The sequence below is a fragment of the Balaenoptera acutorostrata genome, chromosome 3, assembly GCF_949987535.1.
Source record: "Balaenoptera acutorostrata chromosome 3, mBalAcu1.1, whole genome shotgun sequence".
Lineage (NCBI taxonomy): Eukaryota > Metazoa > Chordata > Mammalia > Artiodactyla > Balaenopteridae > Balaenoptera > Balaenoptera acutorostrata.
The window spans coordinates 182,498,368-182,506,649 of NC_080066.1; positions in this window are offsets into that span (position 1 = coordinate 182,498,368).

Sequence of the window (8,282 nt, forward strand, 5' to 3'; positions counted from 1 at the left end):
TTAACTTCCTGTGGTGAAAAATGGAGAAATAAACACATTTGTCCGTCCTGCTGTCTTACTGTTCCCCGCCTCCGGTTTCCCCTCAGTCCTCTCATTTTAGGTATTCTGCTAACTATTTACATGTCCTTCCTTACATGTCCATCCATGACCAAACCGCACGGCTGTTTTGCCCTTTCTGTGTGGACATAGATAGCATCAGTGCTGGCTGAAGGTACCTCTGAGTTCTGGAACTTATGTTCTCAGGGAGTCTTCTTCTCGGATGCATGTTTGGAAATCTGAGATCGTTGCCCGCTGCCTCTGTATCTGAGCGACACGTAGGCTGGGTGCAAACCCCCCGACCCCAAGTCCAGGAGGAAGAGGAGACCTGAGGACTTTCTGACCTGTGAGCATGATTGTTCTGTCTAGGTCGCCTGTTCATCCCGACAGCACTCGCGCCCGCGGAAAAGCTGCAGGAAGCATACAAGGAGCTCCACAGCCCTCCGCTGAGATTCGCCAGGGTGCTATTTTGCCGCACTTGTTTATTTTTTTCTCTACTGGTAGCAGGTTGAGTAAGGGTGACGAGGCCACTTCACGTGGTGACAGGGACTTGCAGGTGCAGTTGAGCTGAGGACCTCGAGACGGACGTTGTCCTGCATCGTCTGGTGGAACCACACGAGCCCTTCCCTGAAGTCGGACACACACAGACGGGACAGGAGAGACCGAGGGCGAGGTCTTGACCGGCGTTGCTGGCTTTGAAGGTGGCGCAAGGCGGCCCCAGGCCAAGGGGTGTCGGAAACTTCTAGAAGCCAAGAGCGGAACTCGCCTGCCCACCAGCGAGGACACGAGGGCCTCGGTCTTACAAACGCCAGGGACTGAACTCTGACAACACCTGCACAGCCTGGAGGTGATTCCACCCCATCCCCAGACCTTCTGGAAGGGGACGCGGCCAGGCCGACACCCTCGATAAACCCAGTGAGAGCCAAGTTCGCCATCCAGCCTGCAAATCTGTGAGGTGGGAAACGGGCGTTCCTTGAAACCACGGAGTTTGTGGTGATTTGTCCCAACACCTCTTACCAATGTGATTTGGTCTTATTTTTGCAAGAACTAAATCCGACCGAGGAGAGTTCCGCCCCGTTCCCATGGCCTTGCCCTGCACTGCTTCAGCCCGCACCTCCCGGCGGGACTGACCTTCCTTACAGAATCGGACGCAGCAGTCAGATCCAGGGGACGCCACGTGGACCCGGCTCTGGGATCTTCGCACCTAAGTGTTCCCGTGGCACAGCCGCACTGGCCGCGCTCCGGGGACCGTCCCCATCCCTCCCGCAGCTGCGGGGCGGAGCAGGCAGCTGTCCCCTCCTCCACTCTTGGGCGCCTCTGTATCGAGGAGAAGCCGGGAGCTGACCTCCCCGGGGGCAGGGCTGCCAGACCAGCGCATCTCCTCCAGCTCCGGACCCACTGCAGGCGGAGGCCCTGCTTGCTCCCGCCCGGGGAGTCCAGGTTTGGGCAGTTGCTGGGAGCGGCCCTGCTTTATCACTTCAGGCTCCGGGCCCCCCCGCCCTCCTCCTCCCGTACTAGACCCTGTCTTCCAGCTCCGCCCGGACGCCGCTGCCTTCACGACCCGCTGGGACACGTCATGCCCGAATGCGTGTCTGCTCCACTTATGATGTTTCCTCCCCAACCCCGTCCATCCGTTCCTGAGGGCGAGCAGTGAGGCTGCTGGGCTCCCCCCAGCCCCGCCTGTTTCCACGTCACCACCGCGTCCCCAGGCACGCTGGCCTCTTCGCCCTCTGCTTCCTCGCGTGTCCCCTGCCCTGTCCTCTTGCCTCTTGTCCCACGCCGCGGGTGTAACGTCGACGCGTGGATGTAACATCGCGAGGCTCCCCTGTCCCAGCCGGCCTTTCAGCTCCGGGAGCCTCATCCTCTGCCTCACTCAGCCGCAAGTCGGTGGTCGCCCCGGTCTCTCCGCGGCCCCGTCCAGTCCCACAGAAGCAGAGACTGTCTGTTCTGACTCTGGAGAGATCTCTGGGCCCACATCTCGGCTGGGGGCCGACCCAGCCTCCCGACTCACATCCTGGATGCCCCACTGTGGTCCTTCGTCTTCCCCAAAGCCATGCGCTCTCGCACCCTCTCTGCCACCCTTGAACGCAGGCTCTGCTGGCCCCCGGGTCCCAGCTGACGGGTGGCCTCCTCAGAGGCTCCCAGGGACACATCACAGAACAAGCCCACCGTTCACCCCCTGCCCCTCCACCAGTCCTTCTCCCAGCCCTTAGCAGCAGGCTCTGGAATATCCCCTCTTGACTTCTTTTTTCCTTGTTTACTGCCCCCCTCGCTCCTTGCAGGTTGGGATCACTCCAAGTCCCAGGGCCTGGCTCTCAGCAGGTGTTCAGTTATTTGTTGAATGAATCGTGTCCTTGAGGCTGTATTCTGCAGTCTCCTCTGCTTGCATTTCTGAAGTGGTTTCTTTTCCTCTTTCATTTCCACCCGGAGCTCTGCTGGCTCACTTTCCATCCTATTATCCTATTCTGCTATCTTAGCATCTGTTGTTTTCTCCTATTTCTTCTTAGTTCCACCCTCCTCCCTGATCTATGTTCTTTGTCCCAGTGTTTTATTATGGGATAGTTGGAACACTCGGAGCAAATGACACAGGATAATTTGTACCCACCACCCAGACCTAACACACATTAGCATTCTGCCGCATTTGCTTCATGTAATGTTTTGAGAAGTGTTACATCAAAATTGAGGGGAGCCCCGTGCATCAACCACCCCCCCAATTTCCCTCTCTCCCCCTCGACAGCCTTACCGAGCATGCCTTGATATCTTTACTACAATATAGCGTGTTGTTTTTTAGTAAAGATATGTGTGTTTTAAGACTTTACACAAATCAGACCCGGTGTATAACTGCGTCTCTTGTCTTTTCTCACACTACATCGCGTGTCCACGTTGGCCCGTGTCTGTGAGGCCTCCATCCTAAGAATGCCACGTGGTCCATCCCCACCTGACACATTCCACTGTTCTGACGGGTCGTGTCATAAGCGGGGCCGCCCGACATGCACATTTCCGGTTCTTGTGCAAAATGCAACAGTGTCCCCAGAAGGGGAGATGGACTTGCCAGGGGGAGGGATCTGCCAGGCTCCAGGAGTGGACACATTTCTCTTCAAAGGGTGGAGCCAGTGCACCCTCCCTAGCTTTGTCCAACAGCTCATTCACTCACTGCTAACATTATTACTGCTAGATCCCTAACCTTTGTTAATGGGACGATTGTAAAACTGCTGCTTTAATTTGCATTTCCCTGGTTCCTGGGGAGAAAGTACCTCTGTTCGTGGTCATTGGCCGTTCATTTACCTCTTCTGTTAATTGCGTGGTCATATCCTTGGCCTATTTTAATTGATTCTTTCTTTGTATTGTCTTATTGATTACTGTGAGCTCTTTATATATGCTGGATAATAATCATTTGTCTGTTAAGTTTATAGAAAATAATTCCTCATGATCTGTGGCTTGTTTTTTTTTTAACTTTTAACTTTATTAATGGTGGCTTTTGTTGTACAGAAGCTACTAATTATAAGGTAGTCAAATTTATCAAACTTCAGTTTTATGATTTGTGTTTGCATGTCTTGCTTAAGAAATTTTTCTGTCCCTGACATCATAAAGCCATTTTCCTATAGTTTTTTCTCAATGTTCTAAAGCTTGGCATTTCAAATGTAGGACTTTAACCCATATGCAATTTATTCTCTGTACAGAAATAGATCATGATCTGAATTATTTTACTTTTCTACTGGTGGCAGGTGACTGCCTGCTGATCTGTAGCTACCTCTGGTGCGTCCCGTTTTCATGTGTGCACAGGTCTGGTTTGGGGCTCTGCTCTGTTCCATGGACCCGTCTGTTCATGCAGTCTATGGTAGCCATGGCCAGACCCTTGATATTTGGTGGAACAAGTCCCTTTCTGCTCCTTCTTCAAACTTGGCTTGACTATGCGTGGTCCTTCAGTATTCCACGTGAAGCAGAAATTCACTTGAACAGGTGCCGTGAAGAACGCTGCTAGGAGTTCAGATGAAATTGCATTTAATTTATAGATGATTTTACAAGAGAACCGAACACTTAAAACTGAGTTTTCCTACCCATGCTATGTTTCTCCCACAGTTAAATCTTCCCCGCTATCCTCCAGTAAAATTGTACTGTTTTCTCACTTGAGGTGTTGCACATCTTTCTTTACTGCTAATCAATAGTTCTATTGCTATTGTGGGTGGCATGTTTTTTCTTTGCACTTTTCAATTAGTAATGGCTGTTAGGTAACCATGCCATGGATTTTTTATCTCCTTATATCAAACCTTATTAGTTCTAACTGTAAAGTTTCTTAGAAAATTTCTTTATGTAGAAAGTTATGTTGTCTACATGAATGGCAACTCGTGTCTCCTTTCCAGTCCTCGTCCCCACTTGTAACACGGACCAGAGTAATAGCTGTGAGAGACATCAGCTCCCAGGTCCCAACCTCGGTGGGTTGCATCTGAAATTTTCATGGAAGCCTGGGGTCTGCTGTGTTTGTAGCAGTTGCCCTTCACCTGTTAAGGTCGCCCTTGTATCTCTAATTATCCAAGAGTTACCACCATGGAGGGGGGTGGGGTGTTAAATCCAGTCTGCATCCTCTGAAATGACCCTAAGCTTCTCTCTTATGATCTGCTGATGAAGTGAACTGCACAAGATTTCCTGGCACTATTTTATGCTTACGTTCCTGGAACAAAACCTACTTGGTCATACTGATTCCCCCCCTCCTCCCTTCTGGTGTGTGACCAGTCAGGATGGCCATGCGCCCATTCTCTGGTACCCACTGGCAGCCCCCTCCCCAAACCCTGTGGCTCTGGTTATCCCCACCCCGCCCCCACCCAGGAAGTTCACTGGACAAACTCTAAGAGGAGACTGGAGCCCTTGTCCAAGGATTTATTGCCAAAGACGCTCCCATATTGACATAAAAAATAGTAGCTGGTCCAGTGAGGAGGTAGACTTATTTCTGTCCAAAGCGAAAGGTTGGTGGAAGTATGTCTGTTCCACCAAATAAGCAGCCCTGTTACTGCTGGGCTCAGAGCCCAGGGATCCCAGGCCCTTCTGGGGTCTCCGACTGGCCTCCTTCCCAGCCCCAGGGCCCCAGGGCTTGCCTCCTCTGCGCTGCCATCCTCCACTCGTCTCTGGGAGGATGTGTCCACAGCACCCGCAGCGCACACTGTCTCCCCCACCCCACCCTGCGGCCCCCTAATGGGCTCAGGTTTCCCAGACAACGGTACACAATGGGCATAGCATGGCAACGGGGTGGGGTGGTGGCCAGGCTTCTGGAACCTCCACATCATATCGCTTTCTTCTGCTCTCCCCAAAAGGAAGAGGTACTGTCCAGGGTAGAGGATGTGAGCTGAACTCACTCATCAATTTGGGGTGCCTGGGTGTGCAGGTGAGGAGATAGTCAGATGTGTCCATGGGTCCGCAGCTCATAAAAAAGATCTGACTCATAAAAAAGATGTCTGACTCTCTTACATATGGATCACGGGCCAAGGGTGAGTCGATGAAGGGGGAAAGGAAGGAAGGAGCCAGGAAATAAATCAGTCCTTCTTAAATCCGACAGTACTGTGATCAACTATTTATTCCCTGAGTCTCCAGCCATCTCTCCCTGACATTATGGACTCACCATTGAGGTGCTCAGACCATGTTCCAGGAGATGGCTCCAAGTGTCCCTGGATTTCTCCCTCAGCCATTCTCATTACTCTGCTCCAGTGGTCCCTGGCAGGGCACTGCTGTGGGAGAGAAAAGCTATCTCTTTATGTCACTTTGTTGCAGAATTTGTGACTCACAAAACATTAACTGACTGAAGTGTAGAACACGTCATCCTTGGTGGAATCGGAGATGTGCTTTCCTTTGGAAAGTTCCAGAAACAAGAGGCTTTGGCCTTGGTCCTCATGGGGACAACCTGGTCTCTTTATCTCATTCAAGGGCATAGAGTTGGCATGTCTGAGAGAGGTCTGATGTGACTCTCCAGGTTAAATGGTGGGAAGAATATTCTGGAAGCATAGCTTTGTCCTCTCCACTCTCAAATCTATCTACCCACCTCCCCTGAAATGGATCCTGCCTCCCAGGTGGCCCTGGGATGGTAGGAAGAGATTGAAAGTTGGAAGCAGCTTAGGAGACCACGGGGTTGGCACTGTACCTATTTCTACACCACCAGCCACAGCAGAGTCCACCCCCTGCAGAACTGCTGTGTGTAGGTAACACAACAATCGCTTCTGAGCCCCAGGGAACCAAGAAAGAAAATACCCCAAACAAGGCAGGTGGAGGAGGGCAACCACAAGAGACAAAAATCAGTCTCTTGTGTCCCAAAAGACCACATGCTGCTGATAGAGAGGAGACAGGAAAAGTAGAGTAAAACGATGACAGTAACAGACACTTAAGTAGCTTCAAGGGCAGTGCACATTTGTTACTGGAGTTAACAAGAAGAATTTCAGTAGACAGATTGAAGGATAGCATGGTCGTCTTTTAGACCCAAGTCAGTGGGCTGGAAGATGAAGTATAAAAAATATGAGCAAAGAGCAAACATATAAGGAGAAAGAAATTATGATACAACAGATAAAGGACTTTGAGGATAGATGTAGGAACCCAAACATGAGAAAAATTAGAGGTATTTTATAGAATGACCCTCACTTGAAATTTGTCTGATGTTCTTCTCTTGATTAGACTGGAGCTGTGGGTTGGGGGGAGGAAGACCACAGAGATGAAGAACGATCCTCATCACATCGTATGAAGGGTCCAGGCTGCCAACATGACTTATCACTGTCAATGTTGACCTTCATCACCCAGCTGAGGTAGTCCTTGTCAGGGTTCTCCACTATTTCACTTTAAAATTTACTTTTTTTCACACTTCGAATACTTTACTCTTTGGAAGGAAGTCACTACGAGCAGCCCATGCTTAAGGAGGGAGAAGAACAAATTATTTACATTGTTATTTAGAACTTTTTTACACAGGACATTTGTTTCTTCTTCTCCATTTATGTATTTATTCAATCATTTACTTATATCAGTATGGACTCATAGATATTTATTTTATGCTTTGGGTTATAATCTTATACTGCTTTACTTTGATGCTTAAATTTTTCCAGCTTTGGCCATCAGAAGCTCTTTCAGTGGGCTCCTGTGTAACTTGGACATAAACCCATCATTCTGGGGTTTTTAAACACTCATTTACTTCTTGGCACTATAGGACATTCCAGGCTCCTCTTGTATAAGCCCTGCCCCAACCCTATAATCAGCCTTTCTCCAAGGGTCTCTGGTTCCTTTTGCTGGTATTAGAATGGTATTCGAAGCCAAGATCTAGGCATTAGGTGTGTTTATTGCGACTGGGACGCCACTGGAAATTCTTGAGTTAAAAAGTACAAGAAGTAAAATGAAAAATCACTAGAGGGGCTTAACAGTATATTTGGGCTGGCAGAAGAAAGAATCAGTGAACTTGCTGGTAAATCAATAGAGATCATGCAATTTGAAGACTAGAGGGAAAAAATGAAGAGAAATGAACAGAGCCTCAGTGGAATGTGGAACACCATTAAGAACACCAACATGTGTATAATGGGAGTACCAGAAAAGTACAGAAAAAGTACTTGAAGAAGCAATGGCCGAAAACATCCCAAATCTGATGAAAAACATTAAATTCATATCCAAGAAACTCCATATTACAAGTATAAACACAAAGAGGTACACACCCAAATCCATCATAACCAAAACATTGAAGACAAAGAGAAATAAAATCTTGAAAGCAGCAAGAGAAAACTAATTCATCATATATAAAGGAACCCTGATAAAAATAACAGCTCACTTAGAAACAATGGAGGCCAGATTATTCAAAGTGCTGAAAGAAAAATCTGCCAACCAAAAGTCTCATATCCAGCAAACCTATCTTTAAAATATGGAGGTGAGATAAAGGTATTCCCAAATAAAAACTGAGGTAGTTAGCTGTTAACAAATATGTTTTATAAGAAATATCTACAGAAGTTCTTCAGACTGAAATCAAGTAACACAAGACTGTCATTCAAATCCACACAAACAAAAGCATCAGTATAGGTCATTACTTTGATAATAACAACAGACTGTATACTTGCATATTTTTCCTTTTTTCTTGACTTACTTAAAAAGAAATTTCATAAAACAATATGTCTGTAGTTGTATTTTGGGGTCTAATCATAGACATGTAATATATTTGATAATAACAGCACAAAAGTGGTGGGGAAAAGCTGTATTGCAGAAAAGAAGACATGAGATATTAATTCAAATCCAAAGAA